Consider the following 22714-nt stretch of genomic DNA (forward strand, 5'->3'; position numbering starts at 1 on the left):
CCCCTGACAGAAGTAGCAGGACGGAGAGCTCACCAATAATAATAATCAGGTGAGCCTTTTAGGGGCAGCGCAACCTGTGGGAGGAAGGGTCTAGAAGGGATCAGGATCACAGACTGATACTCACGTCCCTTTATATCCTCACAAGAGCAGTCCTGAGGAGCGCTGCCTATTGCTGTAGTTCACGGGATAAGTTCAGAGGGAGAAGCCAAATGAGGGGGAGCCTAATTCCCAGAAGGGCTGCAACCATGCCCCAACGCCTCCGCAGAGACCAGGTGAGTGTAAAAAAACACTTGCGTTTAGGCGCGTTATAAATGCCATATCCTATATTTTGACAGAATACACCTTTCATTATTTCTCCAAGTTCTGGCCATTTGATCTCTCCTGTATATAGTTAAATGTTGAAATCACAAAAACCTAGCCAATTACATAAAAAAGCAAACATGAATTGTATTGTGTGCTTTGAGATTCGATAGCAGAATTTTCTTTTGATGTTAAATGAAAGTCCTCATTTGCTGGAGCCATTACTACCTAATGGTATGCCAATGTTATGATACAACAGTGCAGAGAGGCAAGGGCTCCATGCTAAATTCTATATCTAATCTAATGGTTATTTATACATCGCTTTTGGCAAAGCGTTGTACATAAAACACATTTATCGCAATTATCACCAAACCAAAGTTGGTACTCCTTTATCGGCTTCGAAGGCATGAAAGGCTGAGTTGGCCTTACTGGGATTCGATCCTGCAACCTACAGATCACGAACAAATTGCAGCAATGAGTACTCAACTGGCTGAGCCAGCATCCTTTGGAGGTCGGTTAACTGAGTATCGACTGAGGTATAATAATCACAGTACCTAGATGTTGGACGAACAATTTATGATGCGCTACATACATGTTAGGCAGAAACCTGTGCAGTTCCCTTTGGGAACACTGCAAAAGATTTAGGACTACAGGTGTTAGCAGTAAACCCACTTGGTAGCACAGTCTGTACCACCCAGATTTACCTGGTAGCTGTGGCTGAGCAGTCAGACTTCCCTCAAGAAGAGTTAGGCAGTATGCAAAGTATACACAATAGGCACTCAGACACAATAGCACAAGCAAACACTGACCAGAGCTTTGGTATCAAAGTATATAATTATTTATTTAAAAACACACTGTTTGAAACACTCCAGCACTCTTATTGTAAAACACTCTAAACACAGTTACTATTATGATATATACAACCCTTATTCCTTATCAGATAAGTCTTAGTTAACACCACTTATTTCCAGACAGAGGTGAGCGCTTAACTATAGATGGCACTCCAATAAGTTCATGAAAAAGGGAGGGAAAAAGACAGAATATGCGAAGATACACCACTCTAAGATTTAGGAACACTTTCAGCAAGGCAGAAGAGCCAAAGTCCATAGGCTGGGCCCACTCTTAGAGAGAGCAGAGCACAAATGCACCCAAGATCACACAGTTACACTAGGCTTTGAAAGTCTTGCAGAGAGTTCGAAAAGAGTTTAGAGAGGCTCAGAAAAGTTTAGCCAGGGTGTCCCAGGCTAACCCAGGTTCGAAAGCCGGGGGCTAAATCTACCCCGTACAGTCGGTGGCAAGGGAAGCCAGGCGGAACACGGTACCTTAAGTGGGAAGGATCCTCCAGCGGTGGCAGTTGTTCCTGGCAGCAGGTGCAAGTCTCGGCGTCGTCCAGAGGAAGAGAAGATCTCGACTTGGAGGAAAGATGAAGGTCATTGCACTGCCAGGGAAGAAACCAGCCACAGAGTTTTCCGGTTAAAGGTATTACCCTTTATTTCGCGGTGGTGGTAAAACATGGTATTCCGGTTGCCAGGGTGCTTGGCACAGGCAAGGTGATCACGAGATGCATCTGGAAGGCAAAAAGACGGTGAAACTGGTTATCCCCACCAGTCAAAGGAAGAAGACTCTCCGGCGGGAGATCTCCTCTGTCGTTGGGAAAAGTGGTGAGATGGTTCAGCAGGGCTCCGCCAGTGGTGTCGTCGTAGCAGGTCGGCTCAGCTTCTCCCTCGTCGGATTCATAGGTCCTGTGGCGACTTCTGAAGTTCCAGTCCCCAAAGCCCTGCTTTTATGCAGAAAACCCCCATTCACTCAGCCTAGCTGTCACTCAAACATGTTAAGTGGTGAGCCGGCCGGCTCACCACTTGGGCCAATCAGGACGGAGTGCGACTTGAGTTGCCTAGGCAACTCAGTCCAGGGTGCCTAAATCCCCCTCCTAAGTACCCCAGACAGAGTGGCACCACTTTGGAGGGCTTCTGTGGAGAAGCCCGCCAAAAAAAGTGGAACAAAGGACCCGACTTGGGTTGGAGTCACAGAAGAGAACACAAACGCCATTTTAGAACCGAGTTTTGGCAAAAAATACCAACCGGAGAATTAATAATAATTAAATAAACCGGCAGTATGTTCGAGGCTATCGTAATTAAATAAATAAAGAGAACAACTACAGACCACAGAATTGCAGCCGAGGGATCTAACCCTGTTAATACGGAGTACCTGATTTGCAGCAAAAGGGATCTAACCCTGTGAATATTTGTCCATTTTGGGATGTGACCCAGCCACTTACTTTTTGCAACATGTTTAATTGACCAGGACCGGGAGTGCGCGCCTCACCCACCTTCTTTTTTGTACTAAATAAAGATAGTAGCCTCGAACAATGGGAAAATCCCATAGAGAAATATTTGCGGTTGAATATAAAAAGTAGTATCCACTGCCACCAGCCAAAACTCGATCAGGGGGGACGGAGACGTGCCCCCTCGACTAACAGACCCCGGGGCAATCGAATTGCCCCGGCCAGTACGTCCACAATATGATGATTTGTACCGGTTCTGTTCAGAATTCAAGACTAGTAAAGTCAATGGTGACTTTACATGCCCTGGGAGACAGTCGTCAGTCCCAGGGTATGGAGTCTATACTGGGGGGTCACTATGACACCCCTGTGTTACTGCACTGAGGGTGCTGTGTAACACACATCACAAAAACACATGAAGCCCTATGGAGTAAAAGACCCCATAGCCCATTAAACACATTTAGAGTCAAAGGAATACACTCAAATCATGTCCAAGAGTGAGGGTAAAAGAGTCTCACTCTTGGCAGGAGAATAAAATAAACCCCAAAAATCCAGTAAAGCTGCTGGGGGACTCACTAGGTTAGGAAATTCAGCCTAAACGAAGAATTCTCCCTAACAATACAGTTTAATACCCATCTGGATTATCACAGGGACAGGTTTTTCTATTTCAATTGCCAATGTAACTTTCATTTGTTTGTTTGACTTCCTGGAGAGTCAGGTGTTGGATGTTTTAATTGTCGTCTTGAAGATTTGAGAGGCTAGAATACCTGTATTTGGTGTAATGGCCATCACTCACGCTTGAGCAAAGACTGTGCTGCCACTGACCATTTATAGTAATGTACCCCATTGACTGCAAAGTTGAATGGATGTTAACTAGACGGTGCATACTGATCATTTTAATTGCAAGTGTAAAAATGATCTGCCTCTGCATAATTATGCACACAGCAAAGGAACGCCGAAAAATATGATTGTGCAATACTGGTTTGCTTTCACTGGAAAAATGTGTTACAAAACATGAATTATCAATTGCAACTTTCCATCTTATTAATTATACAATCCTAAAATTCTAGGAAAATAAATATGCACAGTGCTTCTGTTTGCTCCTTGAGCATCAACGTAGCAAAAGCTGAATGGAAAGAAACCATTCCTTTTATCACTGTGTGCAGTTTCTTTTTTGAAAGGCTTCAGAGAAATACATTCCATTTCAGAGGTGGCTTGCAATTATATCCATGTAGATAAAAATCAAAAGACGCCTTCCGGTTTCTGTCAAGTAACATGACCTTTGTACTGCTCTCTGCTCTAAACCTCTAAACAGGAAAATAACAAAGCTGTCGTATTTACAAGATTTTCATGCATAAAAAGGCTGGGTACGCACCTTATCTGGAGGTCTGGGGCTGCACCTTAAAGTAGGCATGTCTTTGAGAGGAGTGTGGCTCGCTCTGCCACAGAGGGTGGCGACTTAGCTTTCCGATGGATGAGTAGTTTCCTTGCAGTGAACAGAATGAGGCTAATGAGTTTGCGAACTAGGGTATCTGCGTGCCATTTGTCGGAGTCCGCCCCTAGTAGCATAGCCTTGGGAGAGAAAGCTACATCTGCTCCCTCAATATCTGCAACTTGCTTGTAAACTCTGCTCCAAAAGGAGGTGATGAGTGGGCATTGCCACATAACATGTCCCATTGTTCCTAGCGCCCGCAGCTTATTTAAGTTTCTAATCATAAAAATGCGCGCTTTCAATCTCACAAACATAATTTTCTCCTGAAGGTTGCAAATTTAAAGCGCGACAAAAATAAAAGTCTTAGAGAAATTACGAGGTAATTGTACTCTTTTGAAAGATACTCAAAACTTAAATTATGCAGACATAAAAATGCAATTAAGGCTCTTAAGCATGAATTGTATACTGCTGATAACCACTCCATGATTTACCACCTATGTAAGCATGATTCCAAGTACATATGGTCAATTTTAAAAGGAGTTTCTACTCATTCCCCGGTCACTAGAAATGCATCCATTTCGGCCGATACTTGGAGTCACAGCATGTGGCTGTATCATTTCAGGTTCCCACTACACATACCAAGGTTTCTTAGCACATTGCGAAAATGTCTTCTATGGCACGAACCCAGTGGTCTCTGGTGGATATCCAATGGGCAATTAAGAAACTTAATTTTTCAAAAGCAGCAGGTCCGGATGGGACAACGGCTTGCGTAATCAAAACCAATGCAGTTTTTTGGGCAGGTATCCTCAAAGTAAAGTTTAAGAACATTTTCAGTTCTAACAGCATTCCTCATTCCTGGCTAACATCCATACTAATTCCAATATATAAAAAAGGGAATCTGTCACAACCTTCCAATTTTCGTCCAATTGATCTCATGGATGCATCCTATAAGGCGTTCCCGATTTTGTTACTAAATGAGCTGGATAGGTTTATCCAAGATCATGACTCCTTCTCTCACTTTCAAACTGGGTTCTGCAAACACATGGGAACTGCCCTCAATGCTATGATGCTTTCTCACGTGCTAGCAGCATCCAAAAAAACGACTGTTGGTCCAGTGTACATGGTCGATTTAGATAGGAGTTCTGCTTTTGATTGCGTAATACGTAACTTGCTGTGGTAAAAAATGGCACAGTTGGGTAGTCCTGCTTGCATTATTAACATGATTGCTATGCTCCATCGGGATACCTGTTACAGAGTTTGCATTAAATCAGGAAGGTACTCTTCCCGATGAAATTCCTACACACACAGGGATCAAGCAAAGATGCAGCCTTGCGTCAACGCTCTTCAATATGTATCTTTGTGACATGGATGCAATCTGGGAACATTTTTGGTTTATATAGGGGGTGTGTGGGGGCCCTATTTTTTGTTGTAGGGGGGCCTGTGTCATGAGGGTGATAAACTAGACAATATGGTGAGGACTCAGGCTACCCCTCCCTTTTGACATTAACAGGTGTTATTTCACAACACAATTGACAGATGTGACAATTTTATCAGTACATGCATTTAATAGATCACCACTGTTTCGTTATACAAACGGAATCTTTATTTTTCTCACATCTTCTTTTTTTGTAAAAACCTACTGGAGGCTGTTTGACATATTTTTCATGTGCTATCAAGTTAGACCAAACAATTTCTCTGGTTCACACATTGGTATGTCATATTATATAGTCATATCACGTTACTATGGTATGTCTGAAACACAGTGAGAGGGTTAGTACTTGAGGTGACTCAGAGGGTGACTCAGAGTGTAGCTTTAGTGAATTTCCCCCCTGGGTGAACCTAATATTGGAAAGACTACTTTTTCAAGGAATTGCTATGGTCAAGATGTGGGGAACTAACAAATCTCTTGTTCTTTCTTTGGTTCGCATGTTGAGTGTAATCAATGTCGAATTAATAAGCTTTTATGAGAGAGGGCGCTAGAGGGCCATCCAAGATGGCCGACCTGGTCTAAAGCGCCCGCTTTTCCCCGTATTAATCCTGCGGAATCCTCCAGTTCCCGGCGAACCTGTGTGTCAGCCCGCAGATCCTTGTCTTCCTGGTCTCCCCAGCGACAGATCTGAGAAATCTGGAGCCAAATCGGTGCCCCCAAGCCAAAACCCGGCCCACGCGGCTCTGTCCCCGAGCCCCGCGAAGCTGGTTAGCGGGGCGCCAACCATCCAAAGCCCCGCTCCCTCGCCAGCGGTAACCCGATCCCCCACCAGAAGCCGAGCCGCGACGAGGGCGCCAAGGGAGTCGACGACAAATTCGGGCGGGCACCCGTCAGATGACAGCGTGTCGGCGAGGACACAGGGGCCCCCCCTCCTCCTCCCTCCTCCACCATCGGACTCCGGCAGCCGTGCAGGGACCGCGGCCACAAGCTACCCCAGCGGCCGGCGCCGGCCTCGGTGGTGACGGCGCCTTGAGAAAGGAACAGCTGCTCCCCCACGTCGTCGCCACCCGCCTCTGTCGCGCCTGCTCCGGCATCCAGCTCCGAGGCTGAGGGCCGTTGAGCGAGAGGCGTAACAGTGGTCGGGGGCTTACCACCTCTCCCCCCCCAGCGCCCGCATACAAGTCCATCCTCTGCTGAGCCCGCTGCGATTACCGTCGCCCCAGCGTCGACGCCGAACCGAGAGCCAGGAGCCCCCCCCCAGGCTCGAGAGCACCCAGCGCGGCACACGCCGTAAAGAAAAGGCTGAGCGGGTGTGGAGGTAAGGAGTGGGGGGGAAGCCTACATCACTCCCCGTAGGGTGCCGGACCAGCACACGGCCAGCCCCCCCCCCCCCCTCCGGCCCCCTCAGGCAAGCCGGGTTCACCATAGGGTTGGGTCGGCGCAGAACTCCAGAAGTTGTCCATCCTGACCCTGCTCCAACTGTGACTTGAACATTGCTAACTGGACACTTTGGGCCTCACCGCACTAAGGTGGGCAGCACCACCCTGCGCCAGGAGTGCCAACTACACCGGAAAAGATAGTCCACCCCACTGAAGTTCTCAGAGCCCTTCCCCACTGCCCGTGGGTACCGGATGGTGACGCTTCATCCTGCACATCCTTCATCCTGCACAAAGCCGCAAGACCACCACCCACATCAACCAGCGATCAGTCCAGGGAAAGGCCATGGAGGCGCCCCTGGTATAGTCTGGACATAAGTAGCCGACAACAGTCATCCCCACTCCCGCTGCCGACACCAGTCATTCCCGCATCCGCTGCCACGATGGGGAAGACTGACAAGTCCCAGAGGAAGTTAAACTTTGAAAGTGGCTTGACGCCCAGAGCGCCACTCCCCTAGGAGGACCTAGCCTCAATGTCAGTCTGTCCGCAGCAAGAAGATCCTATTGGCAACTCCTCCGAAATCAAAGAAATCCTCTTTGACTTGAAGGCTGGAATCGCCAATGTGAGCAATAAAATGGATGATCTTGCATCTAAAGTCGACCTCCTGCAACATCGGATGGACACACATACTGAACGCATGAATGATATGGAGCAGAGAGTGTCAAATTTCGATGACAGCTCAACAATTCTAACCAACAAAGTCTCTCTATTGGAATCACAACTTAAAACAACCATTGCCAAGTTTGAAGATTTGGAAGGCCGATCAAGAAGGAATAACCTTCGGATAGTGGGAGTGAGAGAACAGCAAACGCAGGAGAAAATGGAGTATTTTGTCAAGTCCCTTTGCATCAACCTGTTCGGACGTGAGGCTCTATCCCATCTCTTCATTATAGAGAGGGCTCACCGAGTTCCCACGTCTAGACCAGCTCCGGGCTCGCCACCCAGACCAATAATAGCGAGGCTGTTGAACTACAGAGATCGGGACTCCATACTCCGGCTGGCCAGAGAGAAAGGCGAGCTGCGCCACGAGGGGGACAATATTCATTTCTTCCCCGACTTCTCCCCATCAGTGCAGGTACAACGGAAAACGTTTGCCAGTGTCAAGCAGAGACTCCGAAACAGTCAAATGATGTACTCAATGCTATATCCTGCGCGCCTTAGAGTCCAGCACGATGGGAGGATCCAGTTCTTCCAAACCCCGGATGAAGCAAACCTATTCTTGGACCGTTTGGGATGCCCAGACCAGAACCAAGCTCGCCCCAGACCGCAGAGAGAAAGAAACCCCAGGAATCCTCCATAAAGAGTATTGCAGGGCGACGACTCAGAAACCAGCCCACTGCACAGAGTAAGCTGGAACTTTCACACTAAGCGAAAGACGGGGCAGGGACACCTGGGAGGCCCCGAGCGCCCCTAGCACAGCTACTGTTAAGTTTAGTTTTAGTTGAGTTTGATCCGCTGAGGTGGAGGTTCATTCCTCAGCATGGTAGTGCCATGGGCCATTTGTGTTAACTGTTGGCTAATGAGGGACCTCTCGGTGGGCCAGTTGGGGGTTGCCCACCCTTCGGAGAGTAATGTCTCGGGCCTGTTGGGGTTTGCCCGGAGATCGAGCCCTCAGAGTGCATTGGAAATGTTCAGCGCCGCCAGATCCCGACCGTCCTGTTCCCCGCTTGCTCCCTGCCCATCGTCGATCCCGCCGCCTCAACCAGGCCCTCCACCCTTGAGCATTGAACCTGGCACTAGACCATTTACTGCCAAACCAGCGCTGCAGATCAGAATGGCAATATGGTCTGACATAACAATCTACTCACCCCATTCATGTCCTAACGTGGAATATAAGGGGCGGCAACATCCAAGCAAAAAACAGAAAAATCCTGCAGTACCTCAGACGCCATGATGTGGACGTGGCCTGGATCCAAGAGACACACCTCAGCCCTGGGAGGGATCATCAGTGGGCCAAGAGCTGGGGATGTCATAGATATTTCTCATCCTACTCTACATACTCGAGAGGAGTCGCTATACTCATACACAGGAGGCTCAGTTTCCGTCTACTCCATTCGGCAAAGGACTTCGAGGGAAGAGCAGTACTGGTGTGCGGCATCATTGCAGGTCAAAAAATAACTTTCATTAATTCTTATGCGCCGAATGTGGACGGTCCCGACAATTTTGGCTGGGTGTTGACACAGCTCTCCACTCACGACCCTTCAATAATAATTTGGGGCGGAGACATGAACACGGTTTTAGACCCTGTGAGAGACAGATCAAAAGCCACACCGCTGCCGCCCTCCAAGGCTAGCCTCCAAATAAAGGAAATTTGTAAAGCGTTTGATCTTCAAGATGTATGGAGAATTTCTAATGGAGAGCTGCGGGATTTTACCTTCCATTCTGCGGTCCACAACACTAGCTCCCGGATCGACTATCTCTTCACCTCAGCAAATGGCCCCTGGACATGTGGCCGGTGTTGCATCCATCCGAGAACGCTCTCAGACCACTCACCGCTTTTTCTCAATCTCAAGCCATCCAACCCCACGCCGCCCCTACAGCGCTGGCGCTTCAAAACGGGCTCGCTACGTGATGATGCCTTTGCCTCCGAATTAAGAGAGGAGATGGACGTGTTTCTTGAAGCCAACCTTGGCTCTGTCCCCTCAGCAGGCACAATCTGGGAGTCTTTTAAATGTTTCATTAGAGGAGTCTGCCACGCCAAAGAAAACGGCATCCTCAAGCTCATCAGGAGCGAGCTTACAGCCACCGAAAGTAAACTAAAATCTCTCGAGATCCAGAACACGAACTCGGCCGACCCAAAGACAGCGGCAGCTTTGAAAATGGAACTGCAAAAATTCAATGCCACCGCAGAGCGAAAGGTCAAATTTTTAAGTCGCACCAGTCAAGTCCGCCAATACGGCAAGGGCCAAAAACCTGGTGCACTTCTGGCGAACCTTATCGAAGCCGACAACAAACAGTCCCAAATCGAAAGGATCCGAACCAAGCAAGGCGAGGTGATCCACACCGACGATAAGATTGCAGAGGAATTCAGGCTATTCTACCAAGACCTCTACAGTGCGAAACTCCCAAAAGATTAAAACGCCCCATTGGAATATCTAGAAGACACAGAGCTCTACTGGGTCGAACAACACCTGCGGGAACCTCTGAATGAGCTGATCTCGCAGGAAGAGATTAAAGCAGCCATAAAGGCCCTAGCCTCTTCCAAGGCACCGGACCCAGACGGCCTAACGGGAGAATTCTATAAAGCATTTGCGGACACCCTGGCTCCTCTTCTGGCGGCGGTGTACGAAGAGGCGCTGGAAGCTGGGACTCTCCCTCACTCCTCCTGTGAAGCCAATGTCAATTTGCTGCACAAACCAGGCAAAACACCAGAAGAATGTGCATCGTACCGCCCTATCTCGTTGCTTAACCTCGACAACAAAATACTTGCCAAGGTTCTAGCCAAAAGGTTGATGCCCCTGATGCCCGCCCTTGTACTAGCGGACCAAGCCGGCTTTATTCCTGGCCGCAATACGACCTTCGGCATCCGGAGAACGTTCGGCATCATCGCGGCACTAGACCCCTCAAGTCAGGCAATTGCAGTCCTTCTGGACGCCGAGAAAGCGTTCGATTCGGTGGAGTGGCCGTTAATGTTCACGGTCCTCACCAGGATGGGTCTAGGTGCCCGTTTCATCAAGCTCGTCTCTCTCCTGTACACCAAGCCACAAGCAAACATCATTGTAGGCACCGCAAAATCAGCTTCAATAGATCTGCAAAGAGGTACGCGACAAGGCTGCCCGCTGACAGCCTTAATCTTCGTCCTGGTAATGGTAACTCGCCTCTAACCTTCGGGAACTCAGACATCAGAAGGGACTTATCATCGGCCCACACAGGCTCATCGTCTCCCTATATGCCGACGATGTGGCTCTATTCATCCGTGACCCTGAGGTCAACCTGAATCCAGTCATGAGGGAAGTCATCAAATTCGGAGCGGCCTCTGGGCTAAAAATTAATCATTCTAAATCCGTCGTCTTTCCACTGACCAGGGCCACAAAACAGTTTGCAGACGAATTCAATCTGACGTGGAATACTGCCAGTGTCCGGTACCTGGGGATACAGCTGTCCCTGGACAAACATGAGGTGTTTTGCAATAACTACGAGGAAGTGGTCAAGGCCCTCCAGGACAAAGTTGCACGCTGGAAGACGCTTCCACTAACGCTCTGGGGAAGGGCCTCCCTGGTCAAGATGGTGGTCCTCCCAAAACTACTGTACCTCTTTAACAATATCCCCCTGTTACTACCGCAAACCTTTCTGAAAAGGCTGAAAAGCTTAGTTCTTGAGCTTCTCTGGGCGGGCAAACCAGCCAGAGTGGCATACTCAACATTGACACTTCCGGTGTCCAACGGGGGACTTGCCCTCCCGGACTTGGAGAAATACTTTTGGGCTGCCCAGGCACAATACCTCAGCCATTGGTATGCGACTCACACGATCCGCCCTCATGACAGAGTGGAACGAGCCCTGGCAACGCCCAATTTTCTGACTGCAGTAATCTTCGGCCAGATCCCCGTTCCCTGCCACACGATGAACGCGATGCTCACGACGTACAAAGTCTGGAAAACCTTAGCCCAAAGGCTCGGGGTGCAAACACAGTACTCCCCTCTTCTACCAGTCAAGTTTATACCGGGAATCCCCCTAACCTCAGAGAAAGTCTTTCATCAATGGGTCGATAAGCTTCATATACAAACTCTAGGAGACCTCTTCACGGAGGAAGGCTTCCTGACACCGGCCCAAGCAAAAATGAAAGGGGGCAACACCGCACTGGACGTGTTCCTCTATTTCCGAACTCGCTACACATTACAGTCCTCCTGCCGGGCTTCCCGTGTCAACAGCCTACCTGGCAATTGCTGCATGATGTTATTCAAGCTCAAGGTGACGGCAGGTTGGTGTCACAAATATACAAAGCACTAATCTCTAGTACGACCCCCGCCATCACTCGTGCAAAATCCAGATGGGAAAGAACACTAAACACAGTCATTTCAGATGAGGATTGGAGCTACGTCCTGAATCAGAATCAGAAAATCGCACTTAATTCACGCCTCAAACTTATCCATTTCAACTTCCTCCATCAAACCTACCACACACCCGAAAAGACCAACAAACACCACCCTGAAGTGCAGGCAGAGTGCAAGAGATGCGGTTCCCTATCCGCGAACTTTGTCCATCTGTCCTGGGAGTGCCCTGAAATAGCCCCTTTCTGGAACCGAGTGCTGGATACGACGACGGCGATTGTTGGAGAAACTATACATCCGAGACATACAGCAGCGTTGCTAGGCATGACGAGGCTGCTTTCCGTCCCATCCAGGAGGTTGACGGGGGTTCTGCTGACACTTGCTCGAAGGAGAGTGGCCATGGCGTGGGGCCGGGGCCCCCCTCCTTCTTACGCAGCCTGGCGCAAAGACTTACTCTACCACCAGGATGTAGAATCGGACTTTATAAAACTTCTGCCTCTACACGCTCGCCCACCTGACATATGGGGCCCGCTGATAACATTCCTGATGAGATATGCGGTGCCCCCCTCAATTGGCACCTCAGAGTCAGGAGGCACACCCCGATGGAATCTCAGTCCAGGACAACTTTTCCTCAAGCCATGATTCAGGAGGGGAGCGACGAATACCTGCAGAGACTATGCTCGGGTGAAGCGGGGGTGGGAGAGTGAGAGGGGGGGCGGCGGGAGGATTTAGGATGACGGCGCAAAGTTAATGTCCACCCTAATGTGGGTGTGTAGTTGTATGGTGTGTTAAATACCAAAAATAAAGAGATTTAAAAAAAAAAATAAGCTTTTATGAGCAAACATGAGTTGACTACTTTACTACAACCATGGCAGATGTGTATTGTCACTTACTTGGTGCTGCAAAGATTCACTGTAACTGAAGGCAGGATTTTTCGTTTTGCAAATTGTTGATCTTTCATTGATAAATTCATTGCAGCGGGTACCCTTGATGATGCAATGCTTATCATAATCATGTTGTTACTTAGGTGAAATTTCATACTGTTGATAAACCACCTGTATTTTTTGGATTTCTCAACTGTAGTAATGTACAATTTGTAATGTACAATTTGTTTGGCAATGGAATGCAATTACTATTTTAATAGCGGAGATATTGCATCGTCAGCACTTTGCACTTCTGCTCTTTTTGCACTGGGAACGCATTGATCATATGAATAGTGGAGAACCAACATGACCCATCTGGATAAGGAATGGAGCTCATAAATGGACCTAAGAATATTGCATAGGCTAAATGGAAACACCCCTGGCGACATACCAGCTGCAGCAACATGGAGGTGATTGGAGCACAAATCTACGATCAATTACATATTTGTCTCCGACAATGTGCACGCAAGGGTGAAATCCACAAAGGTGGTACAAAGAGACAACAGCGACCATGACATGCTGCAAATGGAACTAAGGGTCGCCGGCCTGTCGACAAGCTCAAGATGGAACCATAAAGTTTTAGTCGAATCGAATAGAGTAAGACTAAGAATGAATGAAGTAGCGGTCTCTCAAATCTCAAACCAGTTCTGCAAAGAGTGCCTATCTGTTGAGTATTGTCACCTCTTAACACAGTTTAAGGCAAAAGAAGTGGGCTCAAGACATTTAAACTACGCTCACAAACACAGCTTTTATCTCGAAATATCAAAAAGGAAGCGTCTGATGCGTGGTGAGATTCGTACGATAAAGGACCAAAACGGACAAACTAGCGCATTCAAAAAAAGGGCTGCAAGACAACGATTTAAAATCTGGCTACCAGCACACAAACACTTAATGCTGCAGAAAGATGCCGAATCAATGCTCGATGGCCTGCATAATAAAAACTCTGGTGAATTTTTCCAGCTAATTAACAACACACAAGCACCTCAAACGGCACTACAAAGCAGCATGGTGACCGAGGCTGACTGGATGTCGCACTTTACTGAGGTTTACAAGAAAGGTGAAACCACCTGTATTGTGCCCTTAGACAGGCCATCGTGTTGGGCTTTAACTTTCCTAAGAGAGGACATTGTGAATGTGATCACAAAAGCAAAAGGCTCAAGAGCCCCTGGACCCGACGGTCTAACAAATTTTACCATAAAACAACATCATGAAATATGAGCTGACATTTGTCTAGCTTTGCTTGAACGAATCAATCGACAACGTTGCACTCGTAAACCGTGGAAAAGCGCAGTAATCGTTACAATCTTTAAAGAGGGAAATAGAGCCAGCCCTAAAGATTACTGCCCAGTAGCCCTAGTAGACGTTTTTGGAAAGATCTACGCAACTTTGTTACAACGCAAGTTGGTCGAATGGGCAACAAAATCTAACCATGTGGACTTGAGACAAGCGGGCTTTGTAAAGAACGTCAGATGTGCACTAAATATTCTGTTAAATATGATGAAGACTGAGGCACTGAGAACAAACACGAAGGTTTATCTTGCATTCATTGACTTTTCTTATGCTTTTGATAGCATTGATCGCGAGTTATTATGGCACAAATTGAAGTCCTGGGCATGTTGGCGGCAATCAGAGAGCTACACACGGACACAACCATCAGAATCCAGTTAGACCAAACTGGTACTCTCTCGGCAGAGATTAAAAGCTACAGGGGAGTCAAATAAGGTTGTCCATTGGCCGCTGTTATATTTAGTCTCTTTCTATCGGACATTGGAGCTGCTTTGGACGCTGTGAATTCGTTCCCTCCAAAAATCAACAGGTCTCACCTTAGTTGGCTCTTGTACGCTGATGATTTGATCTTATTGGATGTCACCCCAATAGGCTTACAAAGGAAACTAGAAGCAGTAGAAGCCTATGAGAAATCAAATCATCTACATATCAACACAAAGAAATGTGAGATTCTGCTACTTCATAACCTCAACACAGCAAGGCACACCACTCGAAAGAAGTGTTCTTGGTCTTTGGGGCAGGATTCCTTGAGAATTTCAACTAGTGCCAGATATCTCGGAATGCAAATAAGTGCAAGCATCAATCATGGCCCGTGGATTGAAGCCACCAAAAGAAAGTGTAGACAACTTGCTTGCCAAGCGTTTGTTCTGAATAAAGTATTTGGAAAGTTCTCCGTAAAACCAGTGCTGAACTTCGATCAACAGAAAGTAATTCCTGTTCTCATCTACGGAGCAGAAAATGCACTTGGATACTCATATGAGCTGTGGTTAACTCTTGAAAACATTTTTTGGACGAAGCTGCTGTGTCTGCCAAAGGGCATGTCGATAGCCTGCATACGATACGAGTTATCGCTGACTTCAATGCATGCTAGGATTTGTTGGAATCTACTGTCACGCTTACGAAAAACAAGGGCAGCAGAGAAAATCCCACTATTTTAAATCGTGCACAGCGCCACTTCAATAAACAAGAACAACATTGTGTCACTGTGGATCAGTCGTTGCGAGGGAATCCTTGAAGATCTGGATATCACCTTAGCAACACTACACGAAAACCCGAATGCAGTAAAAAGAAAAATCTGACGGGCCGACTGGGTTCAGACTGGCGAACTGAGAGTTGCAAATAAACTTATGAATGAGACACCCGGTGAGGCCATGGCCTTTAACAAGCTACAACGATATGTGGAGCTCTTTCCTGATCGAAATGCAAGGAGACTGTTTATGCTATTCCGTTTGAATGCTTTCAAAACTAAAGAGCGCCTTCAAACATGTTTGAGCAACTCAAACATGGACCTACTATGCAGGTTTTGTGCAAACGAAAAGGAGACATTAAAACATTTGTTACTGTTCTGTTGTGATCTGCGAAAAGTCAGAACAGCATATCTGGGGCCTGTGCCCTTAAAACAACCGTCTCTAACTGCAGACGAGTGGTGGCAGAAAATGTTTAATGGTGTGGACATGAACTTAATACTTCCAATGACCTTTCTTCTGAAAGAGATCGAAAAGCTGTTGATGGTTAATTAATGTAGTGACAGGTGAAGGAAAGTAGTAAGGTTGTGTGAGACTGCTTATAAAAATGATGATTTGAAGCCCGATTGGGGATGATGGAAATGTGGGATGTGTGGGAAATTTGAAAGGTTTGTTAAACCAATAAACACATTTTTTTAAAAGTTCCGATCTTGCACTGACTGCATGTTGCACATTTCTCTCTTTTAATAATGTTCCATGAAGAAAGTACTTTTATATGTAAATTTGATATGTATTTTAATTTCAAAATTATGTATTTTTATGAACACTCTACAATTCTGTTTGTAAAGGTTTTGTCTAAACCAAAAACAAATAATATATATATATTTTTTAAAAGTTGGTCATCAGCCATGTTCTCCCTTGTCTGAGAAATGTAGAACTTGAGGGCTTGCACCAGATCTAACAAATGGGATCGTTCTCTGCCTTGGAAGGGTGAGGCGGAAGAAAAAAAGCCAAGTAGATGGATCTTTTGAGAGAGATGAAAATCAGAGATGACTTCTGGAAAGGAAGGAGGGTCTAACTGTCATGGTCATCTTCTACTTGGAGAAAAGCAAGTAGGGAGGATTAACAGAGAGCCTAGCGGAAGTGATGGTAACCAGGAAAGTAACCTTACGGTTGAGCAGTCTTAAGGAACATGTTGAAGGCTCAAACAGAGCACCCATTAAAAATACCACTACTTAATTTAAATCCGACGCTGGAATAACAGACTGTCGTGGGGGAAACATTGGAAAAGCTTCTCAGGAATTGAATAACTGTGGGCATCGTGAAAAAGGAGCCATGTGTTATAGTCTTGTACATAAGCTCTAGAACACAACTGGGCTGGTGACCACACATGGCTCTGGGGAGAATGTTTGTGTTTAAAAGGGGACTGTTGTGCTGATGGGTAATAGTCTGGGGCTGCTGAGGATATACCTTAAATAAAGGCAGTTTATTAGCCTACCATGTACAGAAGATCCTTTAACTTAATACTGGCGACGAGGATACAGCGTTTGAGCGTAGCATAGTAGTGAGCAGCAAGCAGTGTACAGTCGCACGGGCCAAGAGTGAACTCCAAGTCTCAAGGATGGAACCAGAAGTTCCCCTGTGAGCGACAAAACTTTGTCAAGTCAAATCTCTTCACGTGCAGGTGAAAGGAGGGACGGCGTTTTACAGTCCAGAGTGCCCAAAATATGTGGCCAGCACTAAGCAACTAGCACCAAGTCCCATCCCTGCGTGTGGCAGGCAGTGCACTGCATGAGTGAGCATTTCCCCCAACACAGCGTCAAAGTGAGGGACAGGAACTGCAAACAGCTGATGCGGTCCCAATACAAGTGAAGTCTCACAAGACTTCATGGCCGCTATCTTAAGGGCAAGCAATTCAGAAGACATTGCAACGCTACTACATGGGTGCCGCCATTTTTTTTAAGGTCAGGCGTTTCAAGAGAATCAGTATTCATACGTTTTTAAACACAACATTTTGCAATTGCTGTATCCAAAAAGTTTTGAAAACACCAAATAGGAACTCCAGGTGCACACAGTCATTTTGAGGATATCTGTGCCTGTGCTGACCAGGACATTACGGTGATACCCCTGATGGTGTTCTCTGGTGCTTAATTAAAGTTTGAAACAAAGTCAATTGAAAAATGAATATACCTGGTCCTGCGTTATTTTTTGTTGAACCCATGAGCCTAATGTCAAGTGGGCAGGCTGGAAAGATGGCTTCATGAGGTACCTACATGGGATATATAGCAGTAAACTTTTCTGATGACCACAGGACCTGCCGTTATATCATTGTCTGAGACAGGAAGGACAGACAACATTAAAAAACTTCAAGATTTGTTGGGTCATGAAGCAGAAGGATTAAATATATTTGAACAAAGCCTGTTGAAGCTAGACAAACATTTTGTTATAAAGGAAAACACATTTTTAGCAAGATACCACTTTGCCATATCGGATCAGAAGATTGGAGAGACAACAGAAGAATTTGTTACTGCCCTTCGTGGAAAGGCAATCAAATGTGACTATACTTAATGTAGAGATGAGCATAATAGAGATCAAATAATGATTTGATGTGCCGACCACAAAATTATGGAAGCCTTGTGACGAGAAGGAGCGAGTGGTGTGGACATTTCATTGAAGAGGGCAATTGACATTGCGAAAACGGTACGTGCATTAAGGCTTTGGATGCAGAACCTACGAAGAGTGTTGTCGGCTGTGCAAACGTGGTTGACCAAAATTAATTTTCGAAAAGCACTGAACAAAGAAGAAATAAAACAAGTGAACAAAAAGAAAGTGGATTCCAAGCAACAGGTGGAAGGGAGACCACCCTTTATCAAGAGATGCTATAGATGTGGAAACCCAGATCATTTAGCCAGTGATAAACAAGGTTTTGCACATCATGTGATATGCAAAGACGGTGGAAGAAAAGGCCATATGGATCGCTGTTGCAGGCATTGGAATACGCCTGGTAGTGTCAAAATGGTACAAGATTGTACAACCTTTTGGCAGGATGAAGGGAGTGATGGTGGAGAGGGTGTGTGTGTGTGTTGAATGTTGATGGAGTGCCTAAACAATCAAAACACATGCAGAGATATCAGTTAATACAGTTCCAGTGAAACTACTGATCGAAGCAGATTATACCCTTGTAAATATGAAAAGGTTGAAGGAAAAATGTAATTGTTGTGAACTGCAAGAGGCAAGCGTGAGTGCACATGCTTATGGGGATGTCCCCATCAACATAATAGGGCAATTTTGGGCCAGGTTCAGGAATGGTGGGAAGAGCGCCCAAGGTATGGTTAGAGTGACGTCCAAAGGAGGGAATTTACTATCCTGGGATGCACAGGCCGATCTGGGATTGAGACTTGATCCTGGTCATCCCTACCAAGTATTTGTGGAGCAGAAGGCTCCAGCATCGGTGCAATCCGTTCAGGTGAAGGAGACAGATGTGTGTGTCTTGTTTCCTGTTAACATGTTTCCAGAAGTCTTTGCACAAAGGATGGGGTGCCTTAAGGGATTTGTCAATTTGAGCAAGTTGAGGCCTGGGGCTCTACCGATAAGATCAAGAGCAGGTACCATACCACTTGCTTTAGGGGTGGATGTGGAAAAAGAGTTGAAAAGGATGATGACTGAGGGCATAATTGAGAAGACGGATGCAGCCGAGTAGATTAGCTCAATTGTGGCAGTGCGCAAGCCCAATGGGAGTTTAAGGCTATGCATCGACCTGATACAAATGTAAAGCCAGATAGATTTCCACTTGCCAAAATTGACGATTTGTTGGTCAGAATCGGTGGAGCTGCAATTTTTTCAACTTTTTATGTAAATGCAGCGAACCACAAGTTAAGTTACATCCTGACTCCATGGATCTTACTGCTTTCATAACTCCTTTTGGGCGATAACTGTGTAAAAGGATGCTGTTTGAATTGGTGTGCACGTCAAGTGTATTTTAAAGAGTCATGCATAAGTTGTTAATGGGATTGTCAGGGACATGCTGCTATCAGGATAATATATTAGTATGGGGAAAGAATGAGGAGGAGCATAATGTGCGATTAAAAGAGGTATTGACAAGAATAGCAGAGGCATGTTTGATCATTTCACCGGAGAAATGTAAATTTAAGGTTGCAAAAGCCCAGTATTTGGGGCATGAATTATCAGTGGATGGGGTGAAACCGAAACATGCAATAATGGAGATGAATGCCTTGATAGATAAAAAAAAAAAAGAGTTGTAATCATACCTGGGGTTGGTTGAATTATACGCAAAGTTTGTAAAAGATTTGGCTGAGAGGACAAAAAACATGAGAACCTTGGTGAAGAAAGGTGTGAGATTTGCTTGATGTGAACGATGCAATGATGAATTTGAAGACATAAGAATTACTTTAGTGAAAGCACCCATTTTAAAGGTTTTTAAGGATTATTGGGATGTGGAGTTATATACTGATGCAAGTAAGAGGACTTGGATGTGTACTGATGCAGAGAAAAGGGGATGAGTTTCACACGATTGCCTATGTGTCCTCAAAGACGCTGAGAGGCCACATTCAGTTGTTGAGAAAGAAGTGTTGGCCTGTGTGTGGTGAATTGAGAAATACCATCAATTTGTGTGGGGGAGAACATTTGTGTAGTAACGGATCACAAGCCATTGGTGGGCATTTTTGAAAGAAAAGGGTTGGATGGAGTTTCGAGGAGGATTGTAAGGTGGATTTCTTCTCTCCATGGGTTGGACAGGGAGGTGAGACATGCGAAGGGCGAGCTGAATGTTTTTGCCGATGCGTTGTCACGTAATCCCATAGAGGAGAATGATGCCATGGTGTTTGAGGAAGGTTTTTGTGAACTGTCAGGTTGCCAAAGAAAATGACTGTAGAGAAGAGGGAGATAAGGATGCAGTATACAAAACGGTGATGAAATATGTCCAGGAGGGTTGGCCGGTTGAAGACGTGGATGAACAGTTGAGGGGTTACATGAGGGTGAAACAAGAATTGGGTGTGGAGAAGGGAATATTGTCACGGGGTGAGCGATCAGTGGTGCTGGAGATTGCTCATGGGGGACATTTTGGTGTCAGCGGGACAAAAGGTCTGATACGGCAAGATCTTTGGGGCCTGGGATGGACAACGATATTGAATTGTTTTTGAAGAGTTGTGAGGCATGTTTTGATAGTGATAAATCTCTATGTACCAGGGTACCGCCTATGAAGATTGCGGAGCCATCAAGTTCGGTTTGGGATGTTGTGGCTGCGGATATTTCGGGTCCTGTGTCTGTGAGGGGTGCCCGAGGAACGTACTTAATTGTTTTGATGGATTTGTTGTCAAAATGGCCTGAGGTGTGCATTGTGAGGGACATTAGCTCGCGTAGGATAATACAATTCTTTGTGTCAGTGTTCTGGAGAGAAGAATTTCCTAGGAAAATTGTGTCAGATAATGGCCCCCAGTTTGTGGGTAGCGAGATGCAGGAATTTCTGGAGGATAATGGCACTGAACACTCTCTACCACGGCTCTATATAATCCCAAAGGTAAGGCCACTGTTGAAAGAAGATTCAATAGAACGTTGATGGAGGTGATTAGGATTACGATAGCATCTGATGGGGATGGGTAGCGGGCAGTAATGGAGAGGGTAGTTCAATATAGAATTGCACCCCACCAAGTGACAGGTGTGCCACCCTTTGAAGCTCTGCAGAAATGGGTGCCGAATTCTAGGCTGTATCCTGGGTGGATGAAAAAAAGTGTTGATGTGAAGGGAGAGGTACGAACAGTGGTGTTGAAGGAGAGGATATCGAATGCCCAAGAGAGGTCCATGGTGAGGTATGAAAAAATTGCGTGAAGGATTGTGTGTTGAAGGAGGGTACACTGGTCAAGATAAGGAAAGGAAGCAGAGTAGGTAAAGGAGGGGCCAAGTTCTCAACTCTAATGAAGGTGGTGAGAGATCTGGGTAATAGTTTTATTGAGTAATGGTGAGAGGTGAAGTAAAGAGAGGGTTGCGATGGTGGCATTAACAGGCAGTGGTTGGCGGTGAGCTAAGGTGCAAGGAGAGGAGATGTGTTGTGAAGAACAACATAACGATGTCAGTGTACATATAAGACCTATATTAGCCACAGTTACAAGACCCATGTTTTTCTTCATGATGTGAATCCAATATTAAATGCAATTACTGTTCTTTGCATTGTTCTGCAAGCGCTAAAACACATTTGGGCTGGTGATCACACATGGTTCTGGGGAGAAAGTTTGTGTTATAATGGGACTCTTGTGGTGATTGGAAATGGTCTAGGGCTGCTGAGGATATACCTTAAATAAAGGCAGTTTATAATCCTACCGTGTACAGAATATCCTTCAACTTAATACCCTGCTCCAGGGTCCTCTTGAAGACCGAAACTGCCACAATATACCCCTCCATTGTACAAATCTGTATGCGTGTCCGGGCTGTGAGGAAGGCATGGTATCAAGTAGCAGACAGACACAATGGATACAAGTTTTGAAAAGCTTTGGTTGAGTTGGTCGAATTCCTAACTAGCCCTAACTCTACAATGGGAGTAGTCTCGACCATTGAATAAGAACGTCCACGTCTGGTCAAAATAAAAAAAGCCTATACTAAGAAAACCTAACCTTGCCCTCCTTCTTAAGGTAACAAATGTGTTAAGGGAATACATAAAGGAAAATAGTGTGTCCAAAAGAAATGTCAGAATGACTTCAGCACCAACTCTCTTCCCAAAGTTCAACCCTAGAGAGCCTCTTAATAAACAAAGGATAGGTGGATGACAGTTCTATCAGTCTTGCACGCTTTGGCTTACTGGTACAGTTCAACAGTTCAATCCTAGGCTTTCAATCTCTGGTGTCACAATCACTTCCTTAGGCTTCATGTGCCTTGTCATTTATACTTGGTTCATATACTCTTAATCTCTCACAGTTCTGCACAGGCTTCCCACTGCCGGACTCAAGCCTGTTGGGCTCTTCGTGGGTGTTCCCTTGCCCATGTTTTATCTTGGATCTTTTTCACTATCAAAGACTTTCGAAACAGCGACGTATTTTACACAGACCTATGCATGACCACTTTGACCTCTTACAGCATTTCTGCAATTCACAATCCATACTCGTCTTGTGACACCAATACTTAATGGTACTCCTAATTCTCGCTCTCTTTAGTCTTCCTCCATGGCCTGTTCAAAAGTTCATGTGTAACACCAATACCTCTAGGTATTCTTTTTCCACAATGCCTCTTGGCACTTGTAGTTCTTACTTTCTTTTGTCTTTTCCAAAGATCATGTTGAACACCAGTACCTCTTGGTATTTCTTTCCCACCAATGTGTCTTGGTACTTGTAGTTCTTATATGTTTACTCTTTGCCCTCTTGGTATATTTCACAATTAACATCTTCACTTGCAGCACCAATGCCTCTTGGTACTTGTGGTTCTTATTCTCCTTCCCTTGCCTTCTTGG

General features: G+C 45.9%; 1 protein-coding gene across 4 annotated transcripts in view; it reads right to left on the reverse strand.

Moving 5' to 3' along the window:
• The window catches only part of NEK1 (NIMA related kinase 1), a 2768493-nt gene that overhangs the window by 1447910 nt on the left and 1297869 nt on the right, over positions 1-22714 (reverse strand). The gene's annotated exons all lie outside the window — the stretch shown is intronic.

The sequence above is a fragment of the Ambystoma mexicanum genome, chromosome 6q, assembly GCF_040938575.1.
Source record: "Ambystoma mexicanum isolate Mex_15411 chromosome 6q, UKY_AmexF1_1, whole genome shotgun sequence".
NCBI classification, from domain to species: Eukaryota; Metazoa; Chordata; class Amphibia; order Caudata; family Ambystomatidae; genus Ambystoma; species Ambystoma mexicanum.